This window comes from Henckelia pumila, chromosome 1 (assembly GCF_033568475.1).
Source record: "Henckelia pumila isolate YLH828 chromosome 1, ASM3356847v2, whole genome shotgun sequence".
Taxonomy (NCBI): domain Eukaryota; kingdom Viridiplantae; phylum Streptophyta; class Magnoliopsida; order Lamiales; family Gesneriaceae; genus Henckelia; species Henckelia pumila.
Window position 1 is genome coordinate 78,422,076 of NC_133120.1, and position 20,104 is coordinate 78,442,179.

Consider the following 20,104-nt stretch of genomic DNA (forward strand, 5'->3'; position numbering starts at 1 on the left):
AAATTGATTTTTACAATAATCACTAGTTTTAGGGTTTGTAAAACTCTTTGAAAGTTTTTCAAGTGAAGTTTTGCCCTGAGGCGCTGCAAAAGTATTTTATACTCTTGCTTAAATCATTTGAGTCTATTAAATTGGTTGCTTGTTTATTTTATTTACACTTTAATTATATTTCACTGCAAATTACTCAAGGTGTTATAGTAGGTGTTGTTAACACCTTGTGACAACACCTCAAACTGTTTATGTCCAACCCCCATTCCCTTACAAGTGGCATCAGAGCCATATTCTTGATACACTAAAAATTGATCTTGGTTTGTTTATTTTATTACAGGGAATGAGATGGACTCATCGTCTGTTGCGAACTCGTTCTTGAAACCTCCGGTCCTTGATGGCACGAATTACGCACTATGGAAGAATAGGATGCGATATACTATTAAGGCTATGGATGTGCGTGCTTGGCAAAGTATTCTGATTGGTTGGACTCCTCCAAAGACGCTAGATGAAGATGGAGACTACATCATCAAGCAAGAAAAAACTTGGACTGCCGAGGAAACACAAAGTTCAAGCTACAATGCTAAAGCACTCAATGCAATTTTTGCAACTGTGGATATGAGGATGTATGGAATCATAGCCGACTGCACTATTGCTAAGGATGCATGGGATGCTCTTCAAGAACACTGTGAAGGAACTGATAGCGTGAGAAGAACAAGATTGAGATTATTAAACGCAAGATTTGAGAATATCAGGATGGATGAGAATGAAACTATTGCTGATTATGATAAGAAACTTAGGGAGATAGCTACAGAGGCGCATGCTCTTGGAGGACCTATTGCTAGTGAAACTATGGTGAACAAGGTTCTTCGATCCTTGCCTAAAAGATTTAATGGGAAGATTTGGGCGCTTGAAGAAATTAAAGACACTTCAAAGATGAAGATGACTGAACTGATTAACATCCTTCAAGTTTTTGAGATGAACAATTCAGAACAAGAGAAGGATAAAGGAAAATCAATAGCCCTTCAAGCTTCAAAACCCTCATACGAGGAGTATGTTCAATTTCATCAAGAAGTTCATCAATCTGACTTGGAAGATGATTCGATCTCTCTTATGACTAGGAAATTCAATGATTATCTGAAGAAGATGAAAGAGTCAAGAAAGACGGATAAAAAACTCAAGGCTCCAATGTTCTCTAACAAGCCTTTAAGGATTACTGGACGAGAACAATCACCAAGGAAACCTGTTGATACTCCTAAGCCTCGACTGATGTTGGAAGGGAAGAAGAATTTTGTCTCAAAGAAGTTGGACACTGTTCAATGTCATGTTTGTAAAGATTTTGGACACTATGCAAATGAGTGTGCCAACACGCTTAGGAAAGGGATGAACACGTCCTTGAGTGATGGAGAGTCTGAAGAATAAGAACAAGAAGATGAAGAAAGCCATACTGCCTTATCTGCCCTACTGAAGAGCAAGAAAAAGTTTCAAGTCAATCCTTTAGGTGTTGCCGCAGGTGTTGCCACACCTGGCCGCAACATCTCCCAAAGGTCAGTTTGTTTGAATTCCTCCATTACTGATAACATGTGTGATAATGATACAGGTGAAGAGACAATGTCCATGGAAGAAGCTCGGATGATGTTTGAAGAACTTCATACTGATTGGGTTGAAAGGAATAAGATGAATATTATTCTTTCGAAGGAAAATTCTGATCTAAAAGCTGATGTGTCAAGACTGGAAGTCATGCTGAGTAAGAAAGACATGGAACTAAGCCAAGTGAAGAAATAACTCGGAAAAGCAAATGCTACATTGGCCAAGTTTAATTCAAGAACTTCCAAGCTTGATTCGTTACTCATGATGGGAAGAGATGGTACGGCTAGTTTAGGTTTTTAAAAAAGCATATTTGAGGTTGGTGAAAGTTCGAAAGGCCCTGTGTTTGTCAAGGAAAGTAGCAGTGCAAAAATCTCAAGCAAAAAGGCCTCACCAAATGATCCTCCAAAACCAAAGCCACAGCCTGCTGCCCCTTCAAAATCTAGAAGGAAACGTAAGTACATCTGTCATTACTGTCATAGACTAGGTCATATCAAACCATACTGTTTTAAGCTGCAGGAAGACTACAAGTATAGATCTGCATCGAAGGTGTTGCCTAAGGTGTTGCCAACACCTCCCCACAACATCCCTAGAAACAGATCTTATGTAAGAAAGATTTGGGTACCAAAAGCTGATATTCAATGTCATATGATTTATACTGCTTTGAGAACTAATGTTTCAGGTGCATGGTACTTTGATAGAGGTAGCTCTCGTCATATGACAGGTTCCAAAAAGTTTATCACTGACTATGTTGAACAGAAAAGTGGAAAAGTAACCTATGGTGGAGGTTCAAAGGGAAACATTGTTGGAAAAGGAACTCTGGATGTTGCTGGTCTGCCCAAGCTTCGCAATGTGCTCCATGTTGAAGGATTAACCGCAAATCTAATAAGCATAAGCCAACTTTGTGATGATAATTTGCATGTGAAATTTGATAAGAAATTATGCAAAGTTTTTGATGATTCAAATTTGTGTGTCATGACAGGTACAAGGTCATCGGATAACTGCTATCAACTCGGAGAAGAGATGGCTTGTAGGCACACAAAATTGAATGAGTTTGATCTATGACATCAAAAATTGGGTCATGCAAACTTCAAGACTTTAAAGAACTTAAGTAAGTTAGATGCTGTCAGAGGTATGCCTAACTTAAAATCTGGTATTCCATTTGTGTGTGAAGCGTGTCAGAAAGGGAAGCAGACTAGGGTGTCACACGAGGTGTTGCCAACATCTATGACAACACGCTGCCTTGAGCTTTTACATATGGACTTGATGGGTCCAATGGATGTTGAAAGCTTTGGAAGTAAGAAATATTCTTTTGTTTGTGTGGATGATTTCTCACGATATACTTGGGTAAATTTTTTGAGAGAAAAATCGAACACATTTGATGCCTTCAAGAAACTGCTCACTAAGATTACGAATCTACATAATCTGAAGGTAATCCGTATTCGCACTGATCATGGTAAGGAGTTCAAAAACTCTTCTTTTGCTAGTCTGTGTGATAAGAAAGGTATTTCTCATTAATGTTTTGCTCCTAAAACTCCACAACAAAATGGAATTGCTGAAAGGAAAAATAGGACTTTGCAAGAAAAGGCAAGAGTAATGTTGAGTTCGAAAAATATTTCAAAATGTTTTTGAGCTGAAGCCTTGAATACTGCATGTCATATTTCAAATAGAGTTTATTTGAGGAATGGTACTACTATGACATCCTACGAAATTCTCATGGGAAAGAGGCCAAACCTTAAATATTTTCATGTTTTTGGATGTGTATGTCACGTTTTGAATGATAGGGATCATCTTGCTAAATTTGATGCAAAAAGTGATAAGTGTATGTTCTTGAGATATTCATCAAATAGCCGAGCCTATAGGATGTATAACTTGAGAACAAGGACTATTTTTGAGTCAATTAATGTTGTTTTTGATGACTTTGCAGATCTAAAGAAGAAAACAGCTGAGGATGAAGTTAATGATCTGCTGGATAATTCTGGAAATTTAGATGTTGTCAAAGGAGTGTTGCCAACACCTTCGACAACACCTCCTATAGAAAATCCAGAATCAAAAGTTGAAAAGCCTACTGATAAGAACATTGATGAGAACAGTGAGGTAAATGAAGCTGGAAAGAATGTTCCAAGAAAAATTCAGAAGAATCACCCAACCTCACAGGTCATTGGAGATGTGCATGGAGACGTGCAAACTCGGAGGAAAGAGAAAGTGGATTATCGAAAGATGGCAGGTTTTTTGTGCATGAGTTCTACATATTCTCAGGTAAGATTCTCTTGTTTTGTGTCAAACATTGAACTCAAAAAGGTTGAAGAGGCTTTAAAGATGAGTTTTGGGGGTCAATGTTATGCATGAAGAGTTAGAACAATTTGTTAGGAATGATGTTTGGTACTTGGTACCGTGTCCTGCTCATGGTAATGTCATAGGAACTAAATGGATTTTTAAAAATAAAACTGATGAGTCGGGAAACATCATTAGAAATAAAGATAGGATGGTAGCTCAAGGGTATACACGGGTTGAAGGAGTGGATTTTGATGAAACCTTGCTCATGTAGCCCGCATTGAGTCAGTCCGACTTTTGCTTGCTATTTCATGTAACATGGGAATGAAGCTTTATCAAATGGATGTAAAAAGTGTCTTTTTGAATGTGATCCTAAATGAAGAAGTCTTTGTGAAACAACCTAAGGGTTTTGAGGATCCAAATCATCTTGACTATGTGTATAAGTTGAAAAATACATTGTATGGATTGAAGCAAGCACCACGTGCATGGTATGAGAGACTTACTGAGTACTTGCTCAATATTGGCTTCAAAAGAGGTGAAGTTGATAAGACTTTGTTTGTGCAAAAGTCTCAAGGTAATATATTAATTTGCCAAATTTATGTAGATGATATAATTTTTTGTGCTTCAAATGATAAACTTGTTGATGATTTTGTGAAGTGCATGTCGTCTACATTTGAGATGAGCATGGTTGGTGATTTAACATATTTCTTGGGATTGCAAGTGAAACAAATGCATGATGGTATATTTTTGTGTCAAAGAAAGTATGCTAAAAATCTTGTAAAGAAGTTTCTGAATGATAACACTAAACACATGCGCACACCTATGGGGTCTAATGAAAAACTGTCTAGGGAGGATGTTGTCGAAGGTGTTGACAACACCCTCTACAGAAGCATGATTGGTAGTATTTTATATTTAAGTGCTACTAGACCTGATATAATGTATAGTGTTTGTCTGTGTAAGGTCCGGGATTAATTAGAAATTAATCCGAATTTAATTTGATTTTAATCCGAGTATATTTAATGTGGAAATATTTAGAGTTTTGATTTAAATTCTAATATTCTTAAATTATTTAGGATTGGAATTGAATTAAAATAAGGGCTGAGGACCAAATTGCAATTATTGAAGAGTTGAGGGACTAAATTGCAATTTTTATATAACTTATCAGATTTTTATTAGCTTACTCAGCATGAAACGTGTATCTTCTTTCCGAAATCAGAATTTTGAAGCAGAGAGCCGAGTTCTTCTTCATTTCTTTTGAAAGTTTGATATTCAAATTGTCGTAACTTTTGTTTCGGTTATCCGATTTTGATTCCGTAAATTGTTCTGGAATCCTTACAACGAGGGCTTCGATCTCGTGTAAGTTTTATGATGTTTTATATGGGTTTCAGAATCAGTTATTGAGCAGAGATCAGATTTTATGTGTTTGTTATGTTCTTAACATTCTATCGATTGTATATGCGCTACCAGATCGAAGTTGGATGATTGAATGGATTGGTTATGACTTCTAGCATGTATATCGATGAGTTTAGCTGCTGATATGATGTTATGTGACTGAGTTTTATAAGATATATGCTGATATATGAATTTGAGTTACAAGTTTCGAAGTCGGGATTACGTCGGTTACCGATTTTGAATCGCTACGTAGTTTAATCGAGTTTTGGAACTGTTTTGATAGCCGATATTTAAGTTGAAGTTGTTGTTGAGATGTTTTGAATGTTATAGTATTTTTCTTATTCATTTTCAGTTGAGTTTGAAGGCTAAACGACACAAGATGCCGACTTGAACTAACGAAGAAAGAGTTGAGGTTTGAAATGCGATTGATTGATGAATTCTTGATGGTTTTGACTCGTTTCTGAAATGATAGATTGATTTGAAGTTTGATATATGTATTTTTTTTATATCTCATAGATTTAAAGAGTTCAGAACCTCGATAAACGAAGGTATAATGATGACATCGCGAAGTAGGGACTTTGAAACTCAAGAACGACTAATCTTGAGTTGGCCCGCAAAAACCACATACTTGTTTATGTTTTTGATTTGATTGTGATGTTGTCGATCCATCTCAGGTAGTGGATATTTATATTCGAGTTGATATGATGCTATATTGAATCGATTCTATGCCAAGGTTGCGGTTAACCTTATTTGCGAGTCGTTTACGAACTCGTTAGATGGATATCCATGTCAAGATCGTTTACGAATCTTGATGGCACGAAGTTATATGAATCAATTCTTAGTCGAAGCGTTATTTACTCTATTTGTTGAGTCGATTTTAAATAGAGTCGATATGATTTATTTAACGCTTTCTATATATGTTGGTTATACTGAGAATTGTTTCTCACCGGAGTTTATCCGGTTGTTGTCTTGTTTTGTATGTGTGCATGACAACAGATGGGGCAGAAGCTGGTCATCGACGTCATTGACAGCTGGGAGAGAGTCTAGCACGTGAGGACTCGGGTTGTAGATATTGTCTTGAACTTTAGAAGCATGAAACTTTAGTCTAGTTGGTTTTGAATTACATGTATGAAGTTTGACATAATTGATGTCGTTTACCGAGCTTTAGCGACTTGTTGATGTAATGAAATGCATGTATAAATTCTTATGACCTTGTTTATATGTATATGCATGTTTTGGAATTGATATATCATGTTTTGGACCATGTTTGTTGATTTAGAATGGATGGAATCGGGTTTGACAACAAAAAAAAAATCTGCTGATTTTGCTGGAAAACATGCCCGCTCGATCGGGTGATAATCACCGATCGAGCGCGGCCCTATTTTGTTCAAAACAGAGGATTTGAGTTTTTGGCTCGCTCGATCCGCAGAAGTTGACGGATCAAGCGAGGCCAAATTGTGTTCCATCCGAGAGTTGAGCAATTGTGCTCGCTCGATCGGGTGTTTTTCACCGATCGAGCGAGACACTGAATTTTTTTTTTTAAAAAAATTTTACTTGGCTCTTGGTTTATTCAATTGATGTTTAATGAGTATTAATTGTTCATTAATTGCCCTAAAATAAGATTAGCAGCCCGAGGTTCCCACAACAGGTGGTATCAGAGCGTTAAGTTTCTCGGACTAGGATGAGCGGGGTAGATCGAGTCGTCTATTCTGATTTATTTAATCTTGAAGCCTGTTTATTATTTGAAATGATTTACAGCTTTAAGAATTGCTTGTTATCTATTTATTTGATGTGATTGGAAGCATGTCTTGACTGTCACTGAATCAAAACTCGATCTTTTGAGAAGTCATTGTGTGCTTATCAGAGGAGGGGCTGAAATAGAATTGTGTTATGATGTAATGATGACTTGTACACTAATCTGTTTGATTATCAGATATGCCTCCTCGACCAGCACCGAGGGTTAGACAACCATTGGCAGTGAATGAACCAGAACAGACAAATGCTGCACAGGTCCCAGTGACAGCAACTGAACATGGACAGAGTAGTACTTCTGTTGATCTGTTTGGTGATGCCAATCCGATGGAAAAACTTCTGAAGCAATTTCAGTCGTTCAAACCACCGACACTGCAAGGGACTGAGAACTCTGTTGACTGTGAAAACTGGCTAGAGGATATAGAGCAGTTATTCGAGTCACTTGATTATGCAGATGAACGACGAGTGAGATTGGTAATTCATCAACTGCATGGTCTAGCCAAGAGTTGGTGGATAGCGACGAAGAGAGCATTGGAAAACCAAGGTACTGTTATTACCTGGTCTGTATTTAAAACTGCTTTCTATCAGCGTTTCTTTCCAGTGTCTTATCGAAAGGACAAGGGAGCGGAATTCACAAGTTTGCAACAGGGCCAAATGAATATCGAAGATTATGTTGCAAAATTTACGAGTTTAATGAAGTTTGCTCCACATGTTGCTGCCAGTGAAGAAGATCAAGCCGATCAATTTATAAATGACTTGAATCCTGACGTATTTACACTTGTGAATTCGGGAAGACCGAATACTTTTGTCGATGCTCTGAATCATGCAAAGGGTGCAGAAGCTGGAATACTGAAACAAAGAGGAGCTCAGTTTGTTCTCCAACCTATGAGGCAACCACAAGAACAACCACAGATGCCACAACCACCTCGATTTGAAGCTGGAGGTAGCAGTAGTGGAAAGAAGAGTTTCTTCAAGGGTAAGAGTAAACAGTTTAAGAGATCAGGTGGTGGTAGTTCTTCGAATTCTAGTGGATCCAGACAATCTCGAGCTGGAAGGTCAGATGTTTATTGCACCAAGTGTGGTGGTCGACATACCAATGAACAATGCCGAGGTGTGTTTGGAAGTTGCCACATTTGCAACAAGATGGGACATTTTGCGAGAGTGTGTCCACAGCGAGGTTCTGAAGGTGCTCAGGGTACTGGATCGTTTAGACCAGTAGCTCAGGCTGAAAGACAAGTGTCTTTTGTTCATTCTTTTCAACCACAGCCTGCAGCACAAGGAAGAGGAGGAGGTCAGACAGTGAATCAACCTCCAAGGCAACAAGCACGAGTGTTTGCATTGACAGAGGAGCAAGCACAAGTGGCACCAGATGATGTGATTGCAGGTAACTGTTCTCTTTTTGGTTATCCTGCGTATGTTTTATTTGATACTGGTGCGTCGCATACTTTCATTTTCGAGCAGTTTGTTTCATTGCATTCATTACCTGTTGAGACATTAACTACTGTTGTGTCTATATCTTCACCGTTAGGAAAAGGTATTGTATCAGTAAAGTCTGTCAGAAACTGTGTACTACAGTACGAAGGTAATGAAGTTGAGGTTGACTGTATCGTTCTTGGTTTATCTGATTTTGACTGTATAATCGGTATTGATATGTTAACCAAGTACAGAGCAACAGTTGACTGCTTTCAGAAGATTGTGAAGTTCAGACCTGATATGACTGATGAATGGAAATTCTATGGTAAGGAATCACGAGCCAAAATTCCTTTGATATCTGTTATTGCTATGACTGATTTGTTACAGAAGGGAGCAGAGGGATTTTTGATCTATGCAGTTGATATACTGACGTCTAGTCCAAAATTGACTGATATACTGGTGGTGAGTGAGTTTGCAGATGTATTCCCTGATGAGATTCCAGGATTGCCACCGTACAGAGAAGTAGATTTCGGTATTGAATTGATTTCAGGTACACAACCGATATCGAAAGCACCTTATCGAATGGCACCGATTGAACTGAAAGAATTGAAGGACCAACTTGAAGATTTGTTGGCCAAAGGATATATCAGACCGAGTGTATCCCCATGGGGTGCTCCGGTATTATTTGTTCGAAAGAAGGACGGATCGATGAGATTATATATTGACTACCGGCAATTGAACAAGGCAACGGTAAAGAATCGCTATCCTTTACCTCGTATCGATGATTTGTTTGATCAATTGCAGGGTTCGTCGGTATATTCGAAGATTGATCTACGATTCGGATATCATCAACTGAGGGTTAGAGACGAAGACATTCCTAAGACTGTGTTTAGAACCAGGTATGACCATTATGAATTCATAGTCATGCCTTTTGGTCTAACGAATGCACCAGCAGTTTTTATGGGATTAATGAATAGAGTATTTCAAAGATATTTAGATGATTTTGTGATTATCTTTATCGATGATATTTTGATTTACTCAAAGAATTTGTGTGATCATGCTGATCATCTCCGGAGAACATTGCGAGAAGAAAAATTGATTGCCAAGTTGTGTAAATGTGAATTCTGGTTGCAACGAGTTGTATTTCTTGGGCATATAATTTCAGGAGATGGCATTTCCGTTGATCCGAGTAAGGTAAAAGCTGTGATCAGTTGGCAGAGACCGACATCTGTGCCAGAAATTCGAAGTTTTATGGGCTTAGCTGGTTATTACCGTCGATTCATTCGAGATTTTTAATCAATAGCAAAGCCTATTACACAGCTTACACAGAATAATGCACCATTTATTTGGTCTGAGGCGTGTGAAAGAAGTTTTATCGAACTTAAGAAGATATTGACTACAACACCGATTTTGAAAATCCCTACAGGTACTGGTGATTTTATTGTTTATTGTGATGCTTCTCACCAGGGTTTGGGATGCATTTTAATGCAGAAAGGACATGTTGTCGCTTATGCTTCCCGACAACTGAAATCACATGAAGTCAGGTATCCGATTCATGATCTTGAATTGGCTGCAATTGTCTTTGCATTGAAGATCTGGAGACATTACTTATATGGCAAGAAGTTTGAAATCTTTTCTGATCACAAAAGTCTGAAGTATCTGTTCTCACAATCTGAATTGAATATGAGACAATGACGATGGCTTGATTTGTTGAAAGATTTTTATTGTGAAATCAAATACTATCCGGAAAGATCTAATGCAGCAGCGGATGCCCTAAGTAGAAAGGTATGTGCTTTATCCTTGTCTACGGTAGGTGTATCTAATTTGATTGAAGATTGTTGTAGTTCTGGGTATGTATTTGAGACAGATAGAAGGCCGATGAGAGTGTATGCAATCAGTGCTGAGCCAGAGTTATTGATTCGTATCAAAGAAGCACAGAAAACCGATCAAAATGTGCATAAATCGATTGAAATGATCCGATCAGGACATCAGTCTGAGTACAAGGTTAGTGACGATGATATCTTGTATGTGAATAATCAAATAGTTATTCCTGATATTGCAGACTTGAGACAATATATTTTGAAAGAAGTCCATTGCAGTCGCTATAGTGTTCACCCTGGAGGCAGAAAGATGTACAACGACTTGAAGAGTCAGTACTGGTGGAAACAAATGAAGTCTGATGTGACTGAATTTGTATCTAAATGTTTGAATTGCCAACAGGTGAAGGCTGAACGAAAGAAACCAGGTAGCTTATTACAGAGTTTATCGATTCCTGAATGGAAATGGGATCACATTTCCATGGACTTTGTAACGAAGTTGCCACGATCATCTCGAGGATGCGATGTTGTTTGGGTGATCATCGACAGATTGACGAAATCTGCGTGCTTTATTCCTTACCGAATGACTTATCGTCATGATCAAATGGCGGATCTCTATATTCGAGAAGTGGTAAGACTACATGGTGTGCCAAAGTCAATTGTATCTGATCGAGATCCGAGGTTTACTTTGCACTTTTGGCATAGTCTACAGGAAGCTCTAGGTACGCGCTTACATTTGAGTACCACTTATCATCCTCAAACTGACGGTCAATCTGAACGAACTATTCAGACGCTTGAGGATATGCTTAGAGTTATAGTACTTGATTTTGGTGTTACATGGCAAAATTCTATACCACTTGCGGAATTTTCTTATAACAACAGTTATCAGGCGAGTATAGAGATGACAACATTTGAAGCATTATATGGAAAGAAGTGTCGATCGCCTTTGTATTGGGATGATGTTTCTGAGGTACCTGAGTTAGGGCCAGATATGATCAGACAAATGACTGAGAAAGTGAAATTGATACAGCAGAGAATGAGAACAGCGCAGCATAGACAGACGAGATATGCAAATGTACGATGACGGCCGTTATCTTTTGATCAGGGGGATAAAGTGTTTCTGAATATTTCACCGTTCAGAGGCACAGTTCGATTTGGCAAACGAGGAAAATTATCTCCGAGGTATATTGGGCCGTATGAGATTCTCGAGAAGATAGACAATCTAGCTTATCGACTCGCTCTTCCTATGTCTTTATCTGGAATACATGATGTCTTTCATGTATCGATGTTGAGGAAGTATATATCTGATGCGTCTCATGTGATTCGATCTGATGAAGCTGAGTTGGATGACACTCTTTGCTACTTCGAGCGACCTATTCAGATTCTTGATAGGAAGACAAAACAACTCCGAACAAAGACCATTCCATTGGTGAAGATTCAATGGAATCGACACGGAGTTAAAGAAGCGACGTGGAAAGTCGAAGATGATATGAAGCAACGTTTTCCTTATATATTCCACTGATGTGAGTTCTTATTCAGTTTTCAGTTATTCTTTATTCTTATGAGCATGCAGTCTACATATCTATACTGTTTATGAATTCGAGGACGAACTCATGTCTTAGTGGGAGAGAAATGTAAGGCCCGGGATTAATTAGAAATTAATTCGAATTTAATTTGATTTTAATCCGAGTATATTTAATGTGGGAATATTTAGAGTTTTGATTTAAATTCTAATATTCTTAAATTTTTTAGGATTGGAATTGAATTAAAATAAGGGCTGAGGACCAAATTGCAATTATTGAAGAGTTGAGGGACTAAATTGCAATTTGTATATAACTTATCAGATTTTTATTAGCTTACTCAGCATGAAACGTGTATCTTCTTTCCGAAATCATAATTTTGAAGCAGAGAGTCGAGTTCTTCTTCATTTCTTTTGAAAGTTTGATATTCAAATTGTCGTAACTTTTGTTCCGGTTATCCGATTTCGATTCCGTAAATTGTTCTGGAATCCTTACGACGAGGGCTTCGATCTAGTGTAAGTTTTATGATGTTTTATATGGGTTTTAGAATCAGTTATTGAGCAGAGATCAGATTTTATATGTTTGTTATGTTCTTAACATTCTATCGATTGTATATGCGCTACCGGATCGAAGTTGGATGATTGAATGGATTGGTTATGACTTCTAGCATGTATATCGATGAGTTTAGCTGCTGATATGATGTTATGTGACTGAGTTTTATAAGATATATGCTGATATATGAATTTGAGTTACAAGTTTCAAAGTCGGGATTACGTCGGTTACCGATTTTGAATCGCTACGTCGTTTAATCGAGTTTTGGAACTGTTTTGATAGCCGATATTTGAGTTGAAGTTGTTGTTGAGATGTTTTGAATGTTATAGTATTTTTCTTATTCAGTTTCAATTGAGTTTGAAGGCTAAACGACACAAGACGCCGACTTGAATTAACGAAGAAAGAGTTGAGGTTTGAAATGCGATTGATTGATGAATTCTTGATGGTTTTGACTCGTTTCTGAAATGATAGATTGATTTGAAGTTTTGTGAGACCTTGATTCTAATCATCTAATCTCGGAATAAACAATAATTAAGCATACAAGATCTAAGATTAAAAACAAAGGATTTTTTTTTTAAACAGATGACGCGCGGGCGCGCCACCCGAGGCGCGGGCGCGCCTGACGCCCTGTCTGGGCCACTGAAAAAATAGAGCAGGACGCGCGGGCACGCCACACCAGGAGCGGGCGCGCATGGCCTGCTGATTCAGCTCAAAATAAGGCTTCAAAAGTGCAATCCAACACCCGGAAAGGCTCCGACATAATTCAACTAACATTTTCCAACAACGAAGTATTCAATTACAAGAAAGAGTAGAATATGCATCAATTCTAAGTTCCAAAATCCAAATACAAATCGAGTTCGAATACAATTTAAGTTCGATTACAAATTCGACTTCTACAATAACAAGGCCTCACTCTATCAACTCATCCACGTAGCCATGCGATCTCTAACTCGGTCTTGCCCCACCTGTTGCCAAGCAAACATACAAAGACAAGACAATAGACGGATAATCCGGTGAGAATAATATTCCCAGTAAAAGAGACAAACATGCAATATCAGGTAAGCATTTCAAACAAAATACATCAACTTCTAGATATTCAAATATAAATCATGCAATTCCCAAGACAATTCCAAATGCAATGCATGTCTTTAAAATCTGGGATTATCAAGTCGGATAATCGAAAGAGTTTCTGCTTTGCTTTTGGGATCCCGAGGACGAGATCACGTAAACGACTCACCGACTCTCCCGATCGAGTTGGTGCTACGTATCTCCATCCTCTAGACTTTGGTGCGACTATAAGAAGTATGCTAGCACTAGGTGAAACGGCTACACCCAGGCCACTCATAATATAATCCCCAAAACGTCTATCATCAAAAGGGCCGTCCTGCCCGTTGCTCAAATCAAGGATTCTGGCTCAAGATGAATGCAATGCAAACATAATTCAATCAACTAAATTCAAGTAAAAGCAAATAACATGCAAGTATGTGATTCTTCGGAACACTCGAATCAAGTCGGATTCGAGTCATTCGTTCCATTCCAGTCTAAGTCATCTTATACCTCTTTCAACAACGTCGATGCCCCAAACCTGGAAAAAACAACGATTTCTCAATCAAGATTCAGTCAAACTACCTCAATCGATAATAAGAAATCGATACTATACCGGCTACAATCTCCAAGTTGCACAAAGCTGCAATCCCGCAACTTCACTAGCCTCAAATAAATCTGTACAATAAGTAATAAGGCTCAAGATTAACGTACAACTCAATCGAAGGCTTGTCTCAAACAATTCGAACCGATAGACAATCCAAAACTCAAATCGACGGCATAACGGCTATAATCTGATCAAACCAGAAATGCAGACAGAATAATATCAATCCAATAGACTCAATTCAACCAACAATCCATCAAAACAAACCAATTCTAACAAATCATAAAACTCAACTTTCGAAAATCCCTTCAAAAATTCATAACAAATCCAAACGTCGCTCTATTTCAAAACCGACAGATAATAAACGATCAGAACTCTGCCAAGAGCAACATACTTGAATCTCGAACGATTCTAACAATATCCGAAAAATAGAATGAACCTGATCGTAGAAAAACTTACGATAGAACAAAGCTCTCGCAGCCGTGATCGCTAATCTGCCTTCAGAAATAAATTCTAACGGACGGATCAAGCTCGGGAGGAAATCTGGAAGCTCGAAGAACTTGGGAGGCGCTTCAATGGAGGGAAACGTGAAGGAGGAGGAGGATGAAGTGAAAAGATAAGTCAAAGGGCTTATAAATATCTAACAAATCCAATAATTGCACTCTAGTCCCTGAAAAATCCGAAATTTGCAAAAAGGACCCTGATCAAAATCAAGTCGGCTCTTGAACTCTGGAATCTCCGATTATCTCAAATAAAGTCGATTAAGATAAAATCGGGGCGTTACAATTCTCCCCCTCTAAGAAAATATTTCGTCCTCGAAATCAAACACGGTTCCAACACGAACTGTATCTCTCAAATTCTCCTTCAAGTCCGTCAATCAAAAGTCGACTCATTCCCATCAGAATAATATTCCTCTGCTCAGTCACAATCCAATCGTCTATGGTTTCAACTCAAGGCATAACATCTAAGTTCGACTCGTTTGATCTGGCTGTCCGTCGTTCTGAGGATATCGAACTAAATAAGTTGAAATCAGACAACAAAATCTCATCAAAGTCCTTGCCGAAAGAACGAGTGCATCAAGGATCTCTGTCTAAACTGACAGACTTCGGCAAAACATGACATCCAACGACCTCTGACAAGATCTCAATCCTCTAGTCTTGACTGAAAGTCATTCCGTACTGAATACGGTAGCAGATTCCAACAATCGGTCAATCAAATTAGATAGTAGATAAAATAAGAACAGCTCAAAACATTGGTTGCTGCATACAATTCCTCAAATAAAGATTCGCAGTCAGAAATCTCATACAATCTGATCTTCTTCTTTGTTTCCAAATCAATTCCGTCTGCTAAAACAATTTTTCTAACTCTTAAGATTAGAACAGATCACGTGAATTTCCTCATAAGACAAATAGAAGAACATGTCTTCAAATCAATAAGATTGCTACGAGCTCAAAGTCCAGATTCAGACATTGAGTCTCGAGCGTCTTCAACTGTCTCGACGTCTAGACTATGGCGTAATTCCACTTAATAAGAATACATCTCCAAAATATCGATAAGAAAAGATCGCTGACCGGCATAAATTCCATCATCAAATCATACAATCGAAGAAGACCATTCGATCCAAAAGAATTCAGACATCGAAGAAAAACATACAACTGCTCGGCACAAACATCTGCTATACGATTCTCAAAAGCTCCAAAAAAATCAGTACAATTCTCATTCCAAAAAGATAAGAATCAACGATAAAAATTCCTAGTCTCAACTAATTCTTTTAAAAGATCCGGTTAACAGAAGTTAACAACACTACTGGAGTATTCATCAATTCGAACGATTCAACAATTAAAAGAGGCACGCGAAACATATACAAATTCTTTAATAAGAAGGCAAGAGACTCGCCAGTATCTAACAGTCCAATAAGAAAAAGGAAACTCAATATCGAACGATACTTGATCTGTCATGATCGGGTGCAGCCTGAGTCTGCTGATCCTCAGACAGAGCAAAAACTCGTGCCTGCTGTCTGGGAGGTTGGCTTCCATACTGATTACCTTCCTGAATATTCTGCTGCTGAGGTTGGAAAGAGTGGACATTAGGTGCTTGCTGCTGAGGCTGAGCTGTCTGTCTCGAAAAACTTTCACTCTTAGCTTGATCAGGGACACGCTGAGGACACGTTCTTGCAAAGTGCCCCGCCTGGTTACAAATATGACAGCTTCCAAAAATACCTCTACACTGATCACTGGAGTGACGACCTCCGCAACTGGCACAAGACATGCCTGACTGACCCGAACTCTGTCCCGCTCCAAACTGCCTCGAGCCACTAGAGCTCGAAGAACTGGTTCCGTGCTTCTTAAAATGCTTCCCCTTCGGGAGATAGTAATCCTTCCTGTTACCTCCACTGCTACCACCCTCAGAACTCGGTGGTTGGTTTTGAAACTGAAAGGATTGATTCTGGTAATGGAACGGTTGGTTTTGGTATTGAGAAGATTGTACCTGAAACTGTCCTTGCTGCTGCTGAGGCACAAACTGATTTCCTCTCTGTCTCCACAAAGCTGCTTCTGCTCCCTTTGCGTGATTCATGGCATCCGCAAAGTTGTTAGGCCTGTTGGTATTTATCAACGTGAATACGTCTGGGTTCAAACCATTGATGAACTGATCTGCCTTAGCTTCTTTATCTCCAGCAATTAGCGGTGCAAAACGCAACAGACTATCGAACTTGGCTACGTATTCCTCAATGTTCAAGTTCCCTTGTCTCAGATTTGCAAATTCGGCTCCCTTGTCCTTTCGGTACGAAACTGGAAAAAACCGCTTATAAAACTCAGACTTAAACAGATTCCAGTTAATAGTTGTACCTCGGTTTTCCATGGACCTCTTCGTCGTGATCCACCAGTTCTTAGCCACACCTCGAAGCTGATGAATGATTAACCTGGTTCGGCGGTCATCAGAATAGTCAAGAGAATCGAACAACTGATCAATATCATCCAACCAAACCTCACAGTCAACTGGATTTTCAGTACCCATCAACAACGGCAGATTAAACGACTGAAACCTCTTCAGCAATGTTTCCATAGGCGTCGCTGTAGCATCCAACTGATCAACCTCAGTACTAGCTTGCTCAGTCGCAGGAGTAACTGGCGGTGGGTTCCTGTTAATAACTCATCGAGGACCCATCTGATAATCAAAGGTTAGGACACATGATATCTCAATCGCTGCAATCGGTGCCCTTGCAACCTCTCAGAATTCCGGATACAGGTGAAATACAGTTCATATCTCAATTAATTCATGCTTTACAAATCACATCACAAAATCATGTAATTCAATTAATTCTCAATAAATAAAGCATGCTCGCATGGTATTTAAATAAATCAATTTAAATAACTCAATCACATGCGAGAATTCAATTCGTGCGGACTCGATTTACCCCGCTCACTTCTAAATTCAGTCCAAGAATCTTATCTCTCTGATACCACTTAATGTGAGACCTTGATTCTAATCATCTAATCTCGGAATAAACAATAATTAAGCATAAAAGATCTAAGATTAAAAACAAAGGATTTTTTTTTAAACAGGTGACGCGTGGGAGCGCCTGACGCCCTGTCCGGGCCTCCGAAAAAATAGAGCAGGACGCACGGGCACGCCACACCAGGCGCGGGCGCGCATGGCCTGCTGATTCAGCTCAAAATAAGGCTCCAAAAGTGCAATCCAACACCCGAAAAGGCTCCGACATAATTCAACTAACACTTTCCAACAACGAAGTATTCAATTACAAGAAAGAGTAGAACATGCATCAATTCTAAGTTCCAAAATCCAAATACAAATCGAGTTCGAATACAATTTAAGTTCGATTACAAATTCGACTTCTACAATAACAAGGCCTCACTCTATCAACTCATCCACCTAGCCATGCGATCTCTGACTCGGTCCTGCCCCACCTGTTGCCAAGCACACATACAAAGACAAGACAACAGCCGGATAATCCGATGAGAATAATATTCCCAGTAAAAGAGACAAACATGCAATATCAGGTAAGCATTTCAAACGAAATACATCAACTTCTAGATATTCAAATATAAATCATGCAATTCCCAAGACAATTCCAAATGCAATGCATGTCTTTAAAATCTGGGATTATCAAGTCGGATAATCAAAAGAGTTTCTGCTTTGCTTTTGGGATCCCGAGGACGAGATCACGTAAACGACTCACCGACTCTCCTGATCGAGGTGGTGCTACGTATCTCCATCCTCTAGACTTTGGTGCGACTATAAGGAGTATGCTAGCACTAGGTGAAACGGCTACACCCAGGCCACTCATAATATAATCCTCAAAACGTCTATCATCAAAAGGGCCGTCCTGCCCGCTGCTCAAATCAAGGATTCTGGCTCAAGATGAATGCAATGCAAACATAATTCAATCAACTAAATTCAAGTAAAAGCAAATAACATGCAAGTATGTGATTCTTCGGAACACTCGAATCAAGTCGGATTCGAGTCATTCGTTCCATTCCAGTCTAAGTCATCTTATACCTCTTTCAACAACGTCGATGCCCCAAACCAGGAAACAACAACGATTCCTCAATCAAGATTCAGTCAAACTACCTCAATCGATAATAAGAAATCGATATTATACCGGCTACAATCTCCAAGTTGCACAAAAATGCAATCCCGCAACTCCACTAGCCTCAAATAAATCTTTAAAAAAAGTAATAAGGCTCGAGATTAACGTACAACTCAATCGAATGCTTGTCTCAAACAATTCGAACCGATAGACAATCCAAAACTCAAACCGACGGCATAACGGCTATAATCTGATCAAACCAGAAATGCAGACAGAATAATATCAATCCAATAGACTCAATTCAACCAACAATCCATCAAAACAAACCAATTCTAACAAATCATAAAACTCAACTTTCGAAAATCCCTTCAAAAATTCATAACAAATCCAAACGTCGCTCTATTTACAATCCATCAAAAAAAACCAATTCTAACAAATCATAAAACTCAACTTTCGAAAATCCCTTCAAAAATTCATAACAAATCCAAACGTCGCTCTATTTCAAAACCGACAGATAATAAACGATCAGAACTCTGCCAAGATCAACATACTCGAATCTCGAACGATTCTAACAATATCCAAAAAATAGAATGAACCTGATTGTAGAAAAACTTACGATAGAACGAAGCTCTCGCAGCTGTGATCGCTAATCTACCTTCAGATATAAATTCTTACGGACGGATCGAGCTCGGGAGGAAATCTGGAAGCTCGAAGAACTTGGGAGGCGCTTCAATGGAGGGAGACGTGAAGGAGGAGGAGGATGAAGTGAAAAGATAAGTCAAAGGGCTTATAAATATCTAACAAATCCAATAATTGCACTCTAGTTCCTGAAAAATCCAAAATTTGCAAAAAGGACCCTGATCAAAATCAAGTCGGCTCTTGAACTCTGGAATCTCCGATTATCTCAAATAAAGTCGATTAAGATAAAATCGGGGCGTTACAAGTTTGATATATGTATTTTGTTTATATCTCACAGATTTGAAGAGTTCAAAACCTCGATAAACGAAGGTATAATGACGACATCGCGAAGTAGGACTTTGAAACTCAAGAACGACTAATCTTGAGTTGGCCCGCAAAAACCACATACTTGTTTATGTTTTTGATTTGATTGTGATGTCGTCGATCCATATCAGGTAGTGGATCTTTATATTCGAGTTGATATGATGCTATATTGAATCGATTCTATGCCAAGGTTGCGGTTAACCTTATTTGCGAGTCGTTTACGAACTCGTTAGATGGATATCCATGTCAAGATCATTTACGAATATTGATGGCACGAAGTTATATGAATCAATTCTTAGTCGAAGCGTTATTTACTCTATTTGTTGAGTCGAGTTTAAATAGAGTCGATATGATTTATTTAACGCTTTCTATATATGTTGGTTATACTGAGAATCGTTTCTCACCGAAGTTTATCCGGCTGTTGTCTTGTTTTGTATGTGTGCATGACAACAGATGGGGCAGGAGCTGATCATTGACGTCATTGAAAGCTGGGAGAGAGTCTAGCACGTGAGGACTCGGGTTGTATATGATGTCTTAAACTTTAGAAGCATGAAACTTTAGTCTAGTTGGTTTTGAATTACATGTATGAAGTTTGGCATAATTGATGTCG